General features: G+C 39.8%; 1 protein-coding gene across 5 annotated transcripts in view; it reads right to left on the bottom strand.

The window, feature by feature from the left end:
• CTBP1 (C-terminal binding protein 1) overlaps nucleotides 1–19783 on the bottom strand; it is a 676340-nt gene that overhangs the window by 433808 nt on the left and 222749 nt on the right. The gene's annotated exons all lie outside the window — the stretch shown is intronic.

The raw sequence follows: 19783 nt of genomic DNA on the forward strand, positions 1-19783 counted from the left end.
ACATCCACTGCGGAAACATGACGAATACACACCACAGCGCTGTGCAGAAAAGAATGCATGAATTACATCTTATCCTATACATCCACATTCCCAGATCTGGTGATGCCGAGGTATTACTCAACATGGTCACGGCGCTCCTGGTATCTGACGGTATCTTAACCCTTCAGTCCCCGTACAATTTGCATCGACCGAGATAAAACATGCTTAAAGAGGCGCCAAACAATTTGTTATATCGGCAATTGACACTGATTATGAGTAGAAATAGGGCAGGGTTGGTGATAAAAGCATGTTCACTAGAGGTCACATCACTATAAACCTCATAAATCAAGAGATTGATGTTCTCTTTGTGGGTGGAGCAGTACTGAGCATGTGCGACCATTGCTGCAGGAGTAATGGTCGCACATGCTCACTACTGTTCCAGTCACACAGGAGAATGTGGGCCCCATTGTTCTCGAAATCAATGAGAGTCTCAATAGCTGGATCCTGCTGCAGGATAGCAAGGGACAGGGGTCTCCTATACTGACCCTCACGATAGGGGACCCTAGGCTATCCCTAACCTCCGGATTACCTCTGATGGTGGAAGTGCCGAAGTCCAGTGCAACACTGTTCTAGATCAATGAAACTCTCATTAGCTGGATCCTGATGCAGGATAGAAAGGGACAGGGGTCTCCTATACTGTCCCTCACAAAAGGGGACCCTAGGATATCCCTAACCTTCGGATTATCTCTGATGGTGGTGGTGCCAGAGTATCGTGCCATACTGTTCGAGATCAATAAGAGTCTCATTAGCTGGATCCTGCTGCAGGATAGCAAGGGACAGGGGGCTCCTATACTGACCCTCACGATAGGGGACCCTAAGCTATCCCTAACCTCCGGATTACCTCTGATGGTGGAGATGCTAGAGTCCAGTGCAATACTGTTCTAGATCAATGAAACTCTCTTTAGCTGGATCCTACTCTAGGATAGCAAGAGAGAGGGGGCTCCTATACTGTCCCTCACGCTAGGTAGGGGACCCTAGGATATTCCTAACCTTCGGATTACCACTGATGGTGGAAGTGCCAGAGTACTGTGCCATACTGTTCGAGATCAATGAGAGTCTCATTAGCAGAATCCTGCTGTAGGATAGCAAGAGACAGGGCGCTCTTATACTGTCCCTCACAATAGGGGACCCTAGGCTATTTATGTCCATTATATGGTGATATTATAAGCTCTGTTATTTGGTATAGTAGTGGTACTATTTATGTGCATTATATGGTGATATTATAAGCTGTGTTATTTGGTATAGTGGTGGTGCTATTTATGTGCATTATATGGTGATGTTATAAGAGCTGTTATTTGGTACAGTAGTGGTGCTATTCATGTGCATTATATGGTGATATTATAAGCTCTGTTATTTGGTATGGTGGTGGTGCTATTTATGTGCATTATATGGTAATATTATAAGCTCTGTTATTTGGTATAGTAGTGGTACTATTTATGTGCATTATATGGTGATATTATGAGCTCTGTTATTTGGTATAGTAGTGGTACTATTATGTGCATCATATGGTGATATTATAAGCTCTGTTATTTGGTATAGTGGTGGTGCTATTTATGTGCATTATATGGTGATATTATAAGCTCTGATACTTGGTATAGTGGTCGTGCTATTTATGTGCATTATATGGTGATATTATAAGCTCTGATATTTGGTATAGTGGTAGTGCTATTTATGTGCATTATATGGTGATATTATAAGCTCTGATATTTGGTATAGTGGTGGTGCTATTTATGTGCATTATATGGTGATATTATAAGCTCTGATATTTGGTATAGAGGTAGTGCTATTTATGTGCATTATATGGTGATATTATAAGCTCTGTCATTTGGTATAGTAGTGGTGCTATTTATGTGCATTATATAGTGATATTATAAGCTCTGATAGTTGGTATAGTGGTGGTGCTATTTATGTGCATTATATGGTGATATTATAAGTTCTGTTATTTGGTATAGTGGAGGTGCTATTTATGTGCATTATATGGTGATATTATAAGCTCTGTCATTTGGTATAGTGGTGGTGCTATTTATGTGCATTATATGGTGATATTATAAGTTCTGTTATTTGGTATAGTGGAGGTGCTATTTATGTGCATTATATGGTGATATTATAAGCTCTGATATTTGGTATAGTGGTGGTGCTATTTATGTATATTATATGGTGATATTATAAGCTGCGTTATTTGGTATAGTGGTGGTGCTATTTATGTGCATTATATGGTGATATTATAAGCTGTGTTATTTGGTATAGTGATGGTGCTATTTATGTGCATTATATGGTGATGTTATAAGAGCTGTTATTTGGTATAGTGGTGGTGCTATTTATGTGCTATATATGGTGATATTATAAGCTGTGTTATTTGGTATAGTGGTGGTGCTATTTATGTGCATTATATGGTGATATTATAAGTTCTGTTATTTGGTATAGTGGTGGTGCTATTTATGTGCATTATATGGTGATATTTTAAGCTGTGTTATTTGGTATAGTGGTGGTGCTATTTATGTGCATTATATGTTGATGTTATAAGCTCTGTTATTTGGTATAGTGGTGGTGCTATTTATGTGCATTATATGGTGATATTATAAGCTCTGTTATTTGGTATAGTGGTGGTACTATTCATGTGCATTATATGGTGATATTATAAGCTCTGTTATTTAGTATAGTGGTGGTGCTATTTATGTGCATTATATGGTGATATTATAAGCTGTGTAATTTGGTATAGTGGTGGTGCTATTTATGTGCATTATATGGTGATATTATAAGCTGTGTTATTTGGTATAGTGATGGTGCTATTTCTGTGCATTATATGGTGATATTATAAGCTGTGTTATTTGGTATAGTGGTGGTGCTATTTATGTGCATTATATGGTGATATTATAAGCTCTGATATTTGGTATAGTGGTGGTGCTATTTATGTGCATTATATGGTGATATTATAAGCTGTGTTATTTGGTATAGTGATTGTGCTATTTATGTGCATTATATGGTGATGTTATAAGAGCTGTTATTTGGTATAGTGGTGGTGCTATTTATGTGCTTTATATGGTGATATTATAAGCTGTGTTATTTGGTATAGTGGTGGTGCTATTTATGTGCATTATATGGTGATATTATAAGTTCTGTTATTTGGTATAGTGGTGGTGCTATTTATGTGCATTATATGGTGATATTTTAAGCTGTGTTATTTGGTATAGTGGTGGTGCTATTTATGTGCATTATATGGTGATGTTATAAGCTCTGTTATTTGGTATAGTGGTGGTGCTATTTATGTGCATTATATGGTGATATTATAAGCTCTGATATTTGGTATAGTGGTAGTGCTATTTATGTGCATTATATGGTGATATTATAAGCTCTGTCATTTGGTATAGTAGTGGTGCTATTTATGTGCATTATATAGTGATATTATAAGCTCTGATAGTTGGTATAGTGGTGGTGCTATTTATGTGCATTATATGGTGATATTATAAGTTCTGTTATTTGGTATAGTGGAGGTGCTATTTATGTGAATTATATGGTGATATTATAAGCTCTGATATTTGGTATAGTGGTGGTGCTATTTATGTATATTATATGGTGATATTATAAGCTGCGTTATTTGGTATAGTGGTGGTGCTATTTCTGTGCATTATATGGTGATATTATAAGCTCTGATATTTGGTATAGTGGTGGTGCTATTTATGTGCATTATATGGTGATATTATAAGCTGTGTTATTTGGTATAGTGATGGTGCTATTTATGTGCATTATATGGTGATGTTATAAGAGCTGTTATTTGGTATAGTGGTGGTGCTATTTATGTGCTTTATATGGTGATATTATAAGCTGTGTTATTTGGTATAGTGGTGGTGCTATTTATGTGCATTATATGGTGATATTATAATTTCTGTTATTTGGTATAGTGGTGGTGCTATTTATGTGCATTATATGGTGATATTTTAAGCTGTGTTATTTGGTATAGTGGTGGTGCTATTTATGTGCATTATATGGTGATGTTATAAGCTCTGTTATTTGGTATAGTGGTGGTGCTATTTATGTGCATTATATGGTGATATTATAAGCTCTGTTATTTGGTATAGTGGTGGTACTATTCATGTGCATTATATGGTGATATTATAAGCTCTGTTATTTAGTATAGTGGTGGTGCTATTTATGTGCATTATATGGTGATATTATAAGCTGTGTAATTTGGTATAGTGGTGGTGCTATTTATGTGCATTATATGGTGATATTATAAGCTGTGTTATTTGGTATAGTGGTGGTGCTATTTATGTGCATTATATGGTGATATTATAAGCTGTGTTATTTGGTATAGTGGTGGTGCTATTTATGTGCATTATATGGTGATATTATAAGCTGTGTTATTTGGTATAGTGGTGGTGCTATTTATGTGCATTATATGGTGATATTATAAGCTCTCTTATTTGGTATAGTGGTGGTGCTATTTATGTGCTTTATATGGTGATATTGTAAGCTCTGATATTTGGTATAGTGGTGGTGCTATTTATGTGCATTATATGGTGATATTATAAGCTGTGTTATTTGGTATAGTGATGGTGCTATTTCTGTGCATTATATGGTGATATTATAAGCTCTGATATTTGGTATAGTGGTGGTGCTATTTATGTGCATTATATGGTGATATTATAAGCTGTGTTATTTGGTATAGTGGTGGTGCTATTTCTGTGCATTATATGGTGATATTATAAGCTCTGATATTTGGTATAGTGGTGGTGCTATTTATGTGCATTATATGGTGATATTATAAGCTGTGTTATTTGGTATAGTGATGGTGCTATTTATGTGCATTATATGGTGATGTTATAAGAGCTGTTATTTGGTATAGTGGTAGTGCTATTTATGTGCTTTATATGGTGATATTATAAGCTGTGTTATTTGGTATAGTGGTGGTGCTATTTATGTGCATTATATGGTGATATTATAAGTTCTGTTATTTGGTATAGTGGTGGTGCTATTTATGTGCATTATATGGTGATATTTTAAGCTGTGTTATTTGGTATAGTGGTGGTGCTATTTATGTGCATTATATGGTGATGTTATAAGCTGTGTTATTTGGTATAGTGGTGGTGCTATTTATGTGCTTTATATGGTGATATTATAAGCTGTGTTATTTGGTATAGTGGTGGTACTATTCATGTGCATTATATGGTGATATTATAAGCTCTGTTATTTAGTATAGTGATGGTGCTATTTATGTGCATTATATGGTGATATTATAAGCTGTGTAATTTGGTATAGTGGTGGTGCTATTTATGTGCATTATATGGTGATATTATAAGCTGTGTTATTTGGTATAGTGGTGGTGCTATTTATGTGCATTATATGGTGATATTATAAGCTGTGTTATTTGGTATAGTGGTGGTGCTATTTATGTGCATTATATGGTGATATTATAAGCTGTGTTATTTGGTATAGTGGTGGTGCTATTTATGTGCATTATATGGTGATATTATAAGCTCTCTTATTTGGTATAGTGGTGGTGCTATTTATGTGCTTTATATGGTGATATTGTAAGCTCTGATATTTGGTATAGTGGTGGTGCTATTTATGTGCATTATATGGTGATATTATAAGTTCTGTTATTTGGTATAGTGGTAGTGCTATTCATTTGCATTATATGGTGATATTATAAGCTCTGGTATTTGGTATAGTGGTGGTGCTATTTACGTGCATTATATGGTGATATTATAAGTTCTGTTATTTGGTATAGTGGTGGTGCTATTTATGTGCATTATATGGTGATATTATCAGCTCTGTTATTTGGTATAGTGGTGGTGCTATTTATGTGCATTATATGGTGATATTATCAGCTCTGTTATTTGGTATTGTGGTGGTGCTACTTTTCTGCACTATATGGCGGTATTATTTCAAACCTATAAAGCTCTGCACTTGGAATTCTTTGTACGTTACATAATTTGAACTTAATAAACTGTTACTTTGTATTCTAGTGAAGATAATTTTGTGAATATGATGGTATTATTTGGAACCTAATCGCTGTTGCTTGGTATTGTAGTGGTACTTCTTTTCTGCATTATATGGCAGTATTATTTTCAGATTGTTCCTAATGTTTTCTTCTACTGACCTGCCCACAGAAGCTCGTCCCCTTGCCATGCCAGGCCGCTATATTCAGCTGACCATAGTGATGCCACCACATTGCACCACACCTAGTAAGATGATAGCTATAATACCTTGACATAAATGATGTACATTGGCCAGCACCAAGCTATATCACATGAAGAGCTGCATTCAATCCATCCTCTAAAGATTCTGTCTTATACCCAATCTTTAACCGCCGGTGACATCTTGACAAATTGCAAAGATAATGAATTGTCATTGGCTGTTCTTTCCAATCACCGTTCAGCCACCGGCTCGCACTAAACCTCTTTATTTTAGCCGCCTGGACGCCGCGCTGTCACTAGAATCAATCAGCGTCCCAGAGATCTGTATCATCACCACGTACCCAAGAGCCATCACAGCACCGGGCACTGCACCGCACAGGGGATACACAGCTCAGGATGCTCCTAATTGTGTCATACAGGCGCTTGTGGTGTTCTCATGGCTTCCAGGTCGTGTCAGACACAATGTTAGGAAACACAATGGGACATGAAGCCCAGAGAAGATCCATCCACTGACACAGCAAACAGACCTGTAATTAAACCAGCCCTGGCTACTGTAATTAATTGTCCGCAGCCAGAGCAATTATGTGACCGGCCTAAGTCATTACAGAGAGAAGGGAAGGGGCATTACTGATTACACATAACTGTGAAATCATAACATTACAATCACCATGGATGGATCAACACATATTCCTCTGATCAGGAATATATCTACAATAATACTGCCCCTATGTACAAGAATATAACTACTATAATACTGCCCCTATGTACAAAAATATAACTACTATAATACTGCTCCTATGTACAAGAATATAACTACTATAATACTGCCCCTATGTACAAGAATATAACTACTATAATACTGCCCCTATGTACAAGAATATAACTACTATAATACTGCTCCTATGTACAAGAATATAACTACTATAATACTGCCCCTATGTACAAAAATATAACTACTATAATACTGCTCCTATGTACAAGAATATAACTACTATAATATAGCCCCTATGTACAAGAATATAACTACTATAATACTGCCCCTATGTACAAGAATATAACTACTATAATACTGCTCCTATGTACAAGAATATAACTACTATAATATAGCCCCTATGTACAAGAATATAACTACTATAATACTGCCCCTATGTACAAAAATATAACTACTATAATATAGCTCCTATGTACAAAAATATAACTACTATAATATAGCCCCTATGTACAAGAATATAACTACTATAATATAGCCCCTATGTACAAGAATATAAATACTATAATATAGTCCCTATGTACAAGAATATAACTACTATAATACTGCCCCTATGTACAAAAATATAACTACTATAATATAGTCCCTATGTACAAGAATATAAGAGACTCTGCGGCTCCTTCACCTCTCCAATCTCCATCTCCCCTATCAATTAGTCACGGAGACTCTGCAGCCCCTGCACCTCTACTATCTCTATATGTCCCTATCAATTCCCAGTCACAGACTCTGCAGCTCCTGCACCACTCCTATCTCTTTCTCCAGATATCAATTCAGTCACACAGACTCTGCAGCTCCTGCACCTCTACTGTCTCTATCTCCCCCTATCAATTCAATCACACAGACTCTGCAACTCATGCATCTCTCTTATCTCTATCTCCCCCTATCAATTAGTCACTGAGACTCTGCAGCTCCTGCACCTTTCCTTTCCTTATAACTACTATAATACTGCCCCTTTCCTTTCTCTATCTCCCCTTATCAATTCAGTCACACAGACTCTGCAGCTCCTGCACCTCTCCTGTCTCTATGGGTACCTTCACACTTTAGCGATGCAGCAGCTATCCGACCAGCGATCTGACCTGGTCAGGATCGCTGCTGCATCGCTACATGGTCGCTGGTGAGCTGTCAAACAGGCAGATCTCACCAGCGACCAGTGACCAGCCCCCAGCCAGCAGCGACGTGCAAGCGACGCTGCGCTTGCACGGAGCCGGCGTCTGGAAGCTGCGGACACTGGTAACTAAGGTAAACATCGGGTATGGTTTCCCGATGTTTACCTTAGTTACCAGCTCACACCGCTTAACTTAGCGTGTGCAGGGAGCAGGAGCCGGCACTGGCAGCGTGAGAGCTGCGGAGGCTGGTAACGAAGGTAAATATCGGGTAACCACCTTGGTTACCCGATGTTTACCTTGGTTACAGCTTACCGCAGGCTGTCAGACGCCGGCTCCTGCTCCCTTCACATTCAGGATTGTTGCTCTCTAGCTGTCACACACAGCGATGTGTGCTTATCAGTGGGAGAGCAACAATAAAAAAACGAACCAGGGCTGTGTGTAACGAGCAGTGATCTCACAGCAGGGGCCAGATCGCTGCTCAGTACCACACACAGCGAGATCGCTAATGACGTCACAAAAAACGTGACTCAGCAGCGATCTCAGTAGCGATCTCACTGTGTGTGAAGTACCTCTATCTCCCCCTATCAATTCAGTGACAAAGACTCTGCAACTCTTGCATCTCTCCTATCTCTATCTCCCCCTATCAATTAGTCATGGAGACACTGCAGCCCCTGCACCTCTATTATCTCTATATTTTCCTATCAATTCACAGTCACAGACTCTGTAGCTCCTGCACCTCTCCTCTCTTTCTCCCGATATCAATTCAGTCACATAGACTCTGCAGCTCTTGCACTTCTCCTGTCTTTATCTCCCCTTATCAATTAGCCACTGAGACTCTGAAGCTCCTGCACCTCTCCTGTCTCTATCTCCCCCTATCAATTCAGTCACAAAGACTCTGCAACTCTTGCATCTCTCCTATCTCTATCTCCCCCTATCAATTCAATCACACAGACTCTGCAACTCTTGCATCTCTCCTATCTCTATCTCCCTATCAATTAGTCACTGAGACTCTGCAGCTCCTGCACCTCTCCTTTCTCTATCTCCCCTTATCAATTCAGTCACACAGACTCTGCAGCTCCTGCACCTTTCCTGTCTCTATCTCCCCATATCAATTCAGTCACACAGACTCTGCAACTCTTGCATCTCTCCTATCTCTATCTCCCCCTATCAATTAGTCATGGAGACTCTGTAGCTCCTGCACCTCTCATATCTATATCTCCCCTTATCAATTAGTCATGGACTGCATTTCCTGTATTTCTCCAATTTCTATCTCCACTTATAAGTTAGGGTGGTGTCACACACAGCGACGACGACAACGACGTCGCTGCTACGTCACCATTTTCTGTGATGTTGCAGCGACGTCCTGTTGCTGTCGCTGTGTGTGACATCCAGCAACGACCTGGCCCCTGCTGTGAGGTCGCCGGTCGTTACTGAATGTCCAGCTTCATTTTTTGGTCGTTGCTCTCCTGATGTGACGCACACATCGCTGTGTGTGACAGCGAGAGAGTGACAAAATGAAGCGAGCAGGGAGCAGGAGCCGGCATCTGGCAGCTGCAGTAAGCTGTAACCAGGGTAAACATCGGGTAACCAAGGGAGGACCTTTCCCTGGTTACCCGATATTTACCTTCGTTACCAGTGTCCGCCGCTCTCGCTGCTAGTGCCGTCTCCTGCTCTCTGCACATGTAGCTGCAGTACACATCGAGTAACTAACCCAATGTGTACTGTAGCTAGGAGTGCAGGGAGCCAGCGCTAAGTAGTGTGCGCGGTTCCCTGCTCTCTGCACATGTAGCACAGCGACGCGTGTCGTTATGATCGCTGCTGCATCTGCTGTGTTTGACAGCTAAGCAGCGATCATAACAGTGACTTACAAGGTCGCTGTTGCCTCACAGAAAATGGTGACGTAACAGCGACGTCGTTGTCACTGTCGCAATGTGTGAGCACAGCTTTAGTCATGGAGACTCTGCAGCTCCTGCATCTCTCCTATCTCTATCTTCTCCTATCAATCAGTCATGGAGACTCTGCATTTCCTGGATTTCTCCAGTCTCTATCTCTTCCTATCAATTAGTTACAGAGACTCTAGAGCTCCTGCACCTTTCCTACCTTTATTAATTAGTCAGGTAGACACTGCACCTTTCCTATCGCTATGAATTCACAGTCTCACAATTAGTCACTGAGACTCGGCAGCTCCTGCACCTCTCCTGTCTTTATTTCTCCCTATCAATTAGCCAATGAGACTCTGCAGCTCCTGCACCTTTCCTATCTCTATCTCCCCCTATCAATTAGTCATGGAGGCTCTGTAGCTCTTGCACCCCCCTATCTATATCTCCCCTTATCAATTAGTCATGGAGACTCTGCAGCTCCTGCACCTCTACTATCTCTATCTCCTCCTATGAATTAGTCATGGAGACTCTGCATCTCCTGCACCTCTACTATCTCTATCTCCTCCTATGAATTAGTCATGGAGACTCTGCAGCTCCTGCACCTCTACTATCTCTATCTCCTCCTATGAATTAGTCATGGAGACTCTGCATCTCCTGCACCTCTACTATCTCTATCTCCTCCTATGAATTAGTCATGGAGACTCTGCAGCTCCTGCACCTCTACTATCTCTATCTCCTCCTATGAATTAGTCATGGAGACTCTGCATCTCCTGCATCTTTCTTATCTCTATGAATTAGTCATGTAGACACTGCACCTCTCTTATGTCTATCTCCCCCTATCAATTCACAGTAACACAGACTCCGCAGCTCCTGCACTTAAGGTGGTGTCACACATAGCGACGACGACGACGTCGCTGCTAAGTCACCATTTTCTATGACGTAGCAGCGACGTCCCATCGCTGTCGCTGTGTGTGACATCCACCTGGCCCCTGCTGTGAGGTCACCGGTTGTTGCTGAATGTCCTGCTTCATTTTTTGGACGTTGCTCTCCCGCTGTGAAGCACACATTGCTGTGTGTGACAGCGAGAGAGCGACGAACTGAAGCGAGCAGGGAGCAGGGAGCCGGCGTCTGGCAGCCTGCGGTAAGCTGTAACCACGGTAAACATCGGGTAACCAAGAAGCCCTTTCCTTGGTTACCCGATATTTACCTTCGTTACCAGCGTCAGCCGCTCTCATGCTGCCAGTGCCAGCTCCCTGTTCCCTGCACACGTAGCTGGAGTACACATCGGGTAATTAACCCGATGTGTACTCTGGCTAGGAGTGCAGGGAACAGGGAGCCGGCACTGGCAGCGTGAGAGCGGCTGACGCTGGTAACGAAGGTAAATATCGGGTAACCAAGAGAAGTGCTTTCTTTGGTCACCCGATATTTACCATAGTTACGCTTCTACGCATCGCTGCTGGCTGGGGGCTGGTCACTGGTCGCTGGTGAGATCTGCCTGTTTGACAGCTCACCAGCGACCATGTAACGACGCAGCAGCGATCCTGGTCGTGATCGCTGCTGCGTCGCTATGTGTGACACCGCCATTATCCTGTCTCTAGCTCCCCTTATCAATTAGTCATGGAGACTCTGAAGCTCCTGCACCTTTCCTATCTCAATCTCTCCCTATCAATTAATCTCTCCCTATCAATTAGTTATGGAGACCCTACACCTCTGCTATTTATGTCACTCCTTATCAATTAGTCATGGAGACTCTGCACCTCTTCCACTTTAATATCTCTCCTATCTCTATATCTTCCTATCAATTAGTCATGGAGACTCTGCACCTCTTCCACTTTAATATCTCTCCTATCTCTATATCTTCCTATCAATTAGTCATGGAGACTCTGCACCTCTTCCACTTTAATATCTCTCCTATCTCTATATCTTCCTATCAATTAGTCATGGAGACTCTGCACCTCTTATCTCTATCAACCCCTATCAATTAGCTATGAGGACTTTGCAGTTCCTGCACCTCTCCTATGTCTATCTCCCACCTATCAATTAGTAATGGAGGCTCTGCAGCTCCTGCACCTCCCCTATATCTATCTCCCCCTATCAAATATATGTATTGTTATTCACAGACTGAGACTAGCACTCCCATGTTCTATACTGTTCAGTTTTGCAATACTATGCCACACTCTGCTTTTTATCCCTATCTCTAATGATAAGCTGTATGCTCCGACATCCTATCCCTAGGCTACAAAACCATAAAATGGCTGCTGCCTTCCCTGTCAAGATCTTTTTTAGTGGCTGTGAAGGCCACCCTGATTAGCTGTACTAGAGAATGTGATGTAGTAGCTGCAAGGTAATCTGAGAAAACCTCATGTGGCCTCATTTGACGTCATGTGAGACAATTTTCCGCCTGATGAAATCTTCGGCAATGTGTGAAATGGCATTGGGGAAGCACGAAGCTCACGGTGAAAGGGAAGGGAAACCCTGTGTCTAGGAAAAGAGAAGATGGTGACCTCTGACCGAACCTAGTGGTGGTTCCTGGGTTCCCTCACCACCCTAGATAGGTTCCGCACCTACGCTCCAAGCTGGATACCTGACCCTCGATAGAGTCCGCACCTATGCGCCAAACCGGATACCGGACCCAGGTATCCCTAGTGCTGGGCCCTAAATATGGAATGGATGGCTGAGCTCTTCGTCAACCGCACTAAACACTAGAGAATATGAAAGAAGGACACACAGGAGGAAAGACATGAACTACTTATCCACAAATGTCTCAAGTAGTTCAGCAGAGTTTTCTTCAATGGTGATATAGAAGGGTTAATATTTTCTATATTTCTTGATTTTAAATATTTTATTGTTCCATTAGTATATCTGGTGTAGGTTCATAGCCATTATGGAGCCTTCGGAATGAGAAACAAGCTCAAGGATTATTATTGTCTGCTAAATGTTCTTCTTATCTCATATGCATGACTCTACATTTTTGTTTTTCTCAAACTTAAAGGTCATATGATCAACTTGTAAATTTCCAGCTAGAAGCCTTTTTTTTTGCAATATCACATTGATCTGTAAATGGTATAAATAATCTGTACCTTGGCTAAATAAACAGAAAACTGGTCATGCTCACATGAATGCAGGTCTTTTCTCCGAGCGCTCGATATTGATTAGGCCTAAAGAGGCCTAATTCAGAGACCTCACTGGTGATCCCATAAGCTGACTTTTGAAACAGAACAGCTACAACAATGGTAACACAGAGGAGTACAAGCCACCTACTTGCAACCTAGGCTTGAAGGAACTGAAAATATCACCAGCATCAGTCCAAAGGAAGGAAGAGGTATTTAAACACCAAGGGAATACTGATGATTAGTAGCTGGGTGGAAGTTGAGTTCCTGCTGGCTCCAAAAGGGAGAGATGGATCCAGCAAGAAAGCTTCCTATACCAATGAATACTGACAGCAGGAACAATGGAAAGTCAGGGAGCATTCTGCGCAGCCAGACGCTGTGAGTAATGAGGTGCAGTCGGGTACTGCACCTCATTACTTAGTCACATCTATGGATTGGGCTGCAGTGCCAGGCTTAGCCACATCAGTATGTGCCCATTCATTTACCTGACTGCAATTGTGTGACTAATGAAATACTCAAGAGTTATCCAACAGATAACCTCTTCAATATTAGAATCATTCCCTATAAAACGCCTTACAAAAGACCTATGTCAAAAACATCTTACCAGTACCTTCTCTGCACTGATGAGGGGCAAGAGCCCCAAAACATCAGTTTATAGATTAGTACCTTTTCCAACCTGGAAGCATTGAAACCAGATTGATGAAGTGATGATGGCTTTTTCTATGGCTGTACAACCTCTTTAACTCTGAATTATTGTTTTTGTTTTCTTTCCCATTATTTATTCCAGGAATGTTTAAAACCTAAACCGTATTTCGCCTCATTTCTGTAGCTTCAGTCCTGCAGCTCCGTCCATTACCGGCTGATCAGCGGCTGAAACACACAATCACAGGCGGCGTGTGTGTGATCACAGTCGTCTCCGCGTCCTCCTGACACAAATGGTCTCTGACAGGAGGCGCAGAGGTAGCGCGCAGCACAGCAGGTCCAGATTTGTACGTCCATCTGTTTCGCTGTGTTTCAGAGCAAATGTCAAACAGCTGGAAGACATTGTACAAGAGCCAAGTGATGAGGTAACATCAGCGTCCTGCGATCCTCCTGGAAATACATCAAATCGAGGTATAACATTCCCTAACACTAGAACTACTGAGGTAGTCATTTTGACTACTTTGCACCATGTATTTCTATATAGGTGTCACGAGTCCAGTAGTTCTAGTGTTAATAATCCCTCCGTGCACTCTGCGATGAAAGATTTGTATTAAGGGTTACATGTACCCATAGGTACAATAATTCCATTTTGTTATTTAAATAGTATATTTCACATTAACTATGTATAACTACCATAATACTACCTGCCATGTACAAGAATATAACTACTATAATACTGCCTCATATGTACAAAATATAACTACTATAATACTGCCCCTATGTACAAGAATATAACTACTATAATACTGCATCTATGTACAAGAATATAACTACTATAATACTGCCCCTATGTACAAGAAAATAACTACTATAATACTGCCCCCTATGTACAAGAATATATCTACTGTAATATTGCCCCCTATGTACGAGAATATAACTACTATAATACTGCCCCCTATGTACAAGAATATAACTACTATAATACTGCCCCCTATGTACAAGAATATAACTACTATAATACTGCCCCTATGTACAAGAATATAACTACTAAAATACTGCCCCTATGTACAAGAATATAACTACTATAATACTGCCCCCTATGTACAAGAATATAACTACTATAATACTGCCCCCTATGTACAAGAATATAACTACTATAATACTGCATCTATGTACAAGAATATAACTACTATAATACTGCTCCTATGTACAAGAATATAACTACTATAATACTGCGCCTATATACAAGAATATAACTACTATAATACTGCCCCCTATGTACAAGAATATAACTACTATAATACTGTCCCTATGTACAAGAATATAACTACTATAATACTGCCCCTATGTACAAGACTATAACTACTATAATACTGCCCCTATGTACAAGAATATAACTACTATAATTCTGTCCCTATGTACAAGGATATAACTACTATAATACTGCTCCTATGTACAAGACTATAACTACTATAATACTGCCCCTATGTACAAGGATATAACTACTATAATTCTGTCCCTATGTACAAGAAGATAACTACTATAATACTGTCCCTATGTACAAGGATATAACTACTATAATACCGCCCTTATGTACAAGAATATAACTACTATAATACTGAATCTATGTACAAGAATATAACTACTATAATTCTGTCCCTATGTACAAGGATATAACTACTATAATACTGCTCCTATGTACAAGACTATAACTACTATAATACTGCCCCTATGTACAAGGATATAACTACTATAATTCTGTCCCTATGTACAAGAAGATAACTACTATAATACTGTCCCTATGTACAAGAATATAACTACTATAATACTGCCCCCTATGTACAAGAATATAACTACTATAATACTGCCCCCTATGTACAAGAATATATCTACTGTAATATTGCCCCCTATGTACGAGAATATAACTACTATAATACTGCCCCCTATGTACAAGAATATAACTACTATAATACTGCCCCCTATGTACAAGAATATAACTACTATAATACTGCCCCTATGTACAAGAATATAACTACTAAAATACTGCCCCTATGTACAAGAATATAACTACTATAATACTGCCCCCTATGTACAAGAATATAACTACTATAATACTGCCCCCTATGTACAAGAATATAACTACTATAATACTGCATCTATGTACAAGAATATAACTACTATAATACTGCTCCTATGTACAAGAATATAACTACTATAATACTGCGCCTATATACAAGAATATAACTACTATAATACTGCCCCCTATGTACAAGAATATAACTACTATAATACTGTCCCTATGTACAAGAATATAACTACTATAATACTGCCCCTATGTACAAGACTATAACTACTATAATACTGCCCCTATGTACAAGAATATAACTACTATAATTCTGTCCCTATGTACAAGGATATAACTACTATAATACTGCTCCTATGTACAAGACTATAACTACTATAATACTGCCCCTATGTACAAGGATATAACTACTATAATTCTGTCCCTATGTACAAGAAGATAACTACTATAATACTGTCCCTATGTACAAGGATATAACTACTATAATACCGCCCTTATGTACAAGAATATAACTACTATAATACTGAATCTATGTACAAGAATATAACTACTATAATACTGCCCCTATGTACAAGAATATAACTACTATAATACTGCCCCTATGTACAAGACTATAACTACTATAATACTGCCCCTATGAACAAGAATATAACTACTATAATACTGCCCCTATGTACAAGAATATAACTACTATAATACTACTCACCATGAAGAAGAATATTACTACTATAATAATACTATAGTAATACTATTATAGTAGTTATATTCTTGTACATAGGGGCAGTATTATAGTAGTTATATTCTTGTACATAGGGGCAGTATTATAGTAGTTATATTCTTGTACATAGGGGCAGTATTATAGTAGTTATATTCTTGTACATAGGAGCAGTATATAGTAGTTATATTCTTGTACATAGGGGCAGTATTATAGTAGATATATTCTCATACATAGGGGCAGTATTATAGTAGATATATTCTTCTACATAGGGGCAGTATTATAGTAGATATATTCTCGTACATAGGTGGCAGTATTATAGTAGATATATTCTTATACATAGGGGCAGTATTATAGTAGATATATTCTTCTACATAGGGGCAGTATTATAGTAGATATATTCTCGTACATAGGGGCAGTATTATAGTAGATATATTCTTATACATAGGGGCAGTATTATAGTAGATATATTCTTATACATAGGGGCAGTATTATAGTAATTATATTCTTGTACATAGGGGCAGTATTATAGTAGTTATAATCTTGTACATAGGGGCAGTATTATAGTAATTATATTCTTGTACATAGGGGCAGTATTATAGTAGATATATTCTTGTACATAGGGGGAAGTATTATAGTAGATATATTCTTGTACATAGGGGCAGTATTATAGTAGATATATTCTTGTACATAGGGGCAGTATTATCATTATTTGATCACTGGTTTCATACAGGGAACCATGTGTAAATTTGTGTTGCTGTTCCGCCTTTGTAAGATAAGAGCAGAAATGTGTATTTAAGGACAGATGTAGCAGAGCTGACCCTGATATTTAACACTGCACATGATGAAATCTCATCATGATACACAAGCATTGCAACTGGGTTCTATTGACATATTCAGCTCTGCTACATATAGAATATAATAATAATAATAATAAAGTTTTATTTCTATAGCGCCAACATATTCCGCAGCGCTTTACAATTATTTTATTAAGGACGGTTCATCATTTCTAGGATGTATAGGCCTTGAAGCCTATGATTAAACGACATGGTGCCGGTGGAACCCTCTGGGGATGATCCGGTCTCTGTAGGTCACATTTTAACAACAGATCCAGTACATTGGGAATCATCCCTGTCATTATTTGTAACTGAGCAGAAGTAATGACCCCCTCCCTGAGGAGCCGGAGAGCGGTCAGAGGCTGCAGCTTTCATTTGTAGGGTCAGATCCCAGAGCTCATAATGCCGCTACGCCTGCATGGATCATAGGGTTATTGTGCCAGTCTGGGGGATACACTGCATCATTGGTAATAATGCGGGGCTGTCAGCGGCGCGGCCCATCATCCCACACCGATTATCTCAGCACTGCGCTCTTTGGGGATCTGGCCGGGCTCCAGTGATCTATCAGCACCCTCTGCTGTCCATTAAGTAAGACACAAGCGGGTGTGCTACACATTCAATAACCATACATTGACTCTGGGGGCCACTAATCAACTACATTCAACTATTGCATCCACAAATTCCCCCATGCTTATGTATAATAATATACTGGGTACTCTGTAAAACGAATGATGAGATGCTTCATTTTTCTCCAAATAGTAAAACAAATGCATTGTGCCAACTACTGATCATGTTTGGGGTGTAAGTGACATATTACTGCAAAAGGAGGGCCCACCAGAGGATCCTCCTGCTGTCCGGTGGGCCAGTCCAAACCTGGCCCACAGAATATAATTTGCCTCATAGTTATTTTTTTTTATTTTTTCTTTTGCTTTAATAGAACATAATTTTTTTTTTTTTTTTAAAGCTAAAGTTATATTTTGTTATATTTTATTTTTTTGTTTTTTATGTAATATTTTGATTACTTTAGTCTTAACCCTTGTCCTAATCCTATCCTAGCTTGGAATAACCCTAAAAATATATATCAAAGTTTAATGCTTATTATAACGGTATTATTACAAGGTATGAGACAGTAAACAGGAGTGAGGGCACTTAGACTGGCCCTCAAACTAGGGGCCCTAAATTGCCCCTTATTCCAGAGGTAGGCTTGATGGTGGCCAGGTCAGGACCGACAGCATAGGCCTAACTCCTGAGCAGCCCTGGTCTAACACCCCCTATCCTTCGCCTTCCAGGGAGGGCTGGGACAGGAGTAAAAAAATCCTACAATCCTCTTGTGTAGGTTCGTATTTTAGGCATGGTTCACTGTCCATTCTGTGTATTCCTTGCGTGTACACTGTATTGTCTGTAGGTAATCACCCCCTGTAGTGTTTTTGTCCCTAAGTCTGGGGGAGGGGGGCCTGGGATCCACCTAAACTCTCTTACCTGAAAAATTGGTCAGTGAGGCGGGGGGAAATACAAGAGAGAAGAAGCAAGATTGATCCTCTGAGGGAAAAGCTGACACCCCAGAGAGACTGTGAGAAACCCCAATATCCCTGAAAAAAGGACAACTGGACGAGTGTGACTCATCCTCGGGATATTTATGCCATTACTGGACCATTTTACCCTCTGTGTTCTGGATTATGTTATGGACCTTCTGTTTTGCTTGGAATAAATGTTTTTTTTGGATTGTTCAACCATCCCTCGCTCTGTTGATTGTGTGATATCGGAGAAGGACCCTGTGACAACCGGTATTGCTGGAGCAAAGCTAGAGCTATCTTCAGCATTTGAGGCTAGGTTCCACCATTATTTATAAAGCGGAAGAGGCTGTGATAAGATGTCAGCAACCTGGGACCCCAGTAGCAATCCACCAGCCAGCAGGAATTAACTCCTGCTAAACCGAATACAAGAAAGCACTAAACAGTCAACGTCTGGCTTGAGCAACTAAGGAGCATCAGATTGCCTGCCAGACTCTGCAATGTGACCAGAGTCTGAAGTCACCATGACACCTAGTGAGTGAACACCGCATGGCAGGTATAACACTTTACTAAAATCTGGGACAGCTCTGGAAGTGGAACTCTATCTTTCCTCTCATAAAATCACAAGTAAAAGTAGAGGCAGAAAGCACAGGGTGGCTTTTGCCATTTAAGTTGCTGCCTATGCAGAGTGCAGAGGTACAGATTAGTTTGTTATAGGGTGATTTGCTCCGCATAGTCACCTAGATCACTTTTTTATGCTGTGAACTTTGACATCTCAGTTGCTGCCTATGCGTAATGCAGTAGCCAATGATAAACTCACCTTAACGACTCTGCACTGTATCGATCAATGATGGCTAACCTTTTGATCTTGGTGTGTCAAAATTCGTAAAAAAAAGCAAGCATAACTTGGGTGGTGTGTCACTTCTCGAAAAATCCATAATTTTGTGATATTTAT

This window comes from Anomaloglossus baeobatrachus, chromosome 1, assembly GCF_048569485.1.
Source record: "Anomaloglossus baeobatrachus isolate aAnoBae1 chromosome 1, aAnoBae1.hap1, whole genome shotgun sequence".
NCBI lineage: Eukaryota > Metazoa > Chordata > Amphibia > Anura > Aromobatidae > Anomaloglossus > Anomaloglossus baeobatrachus.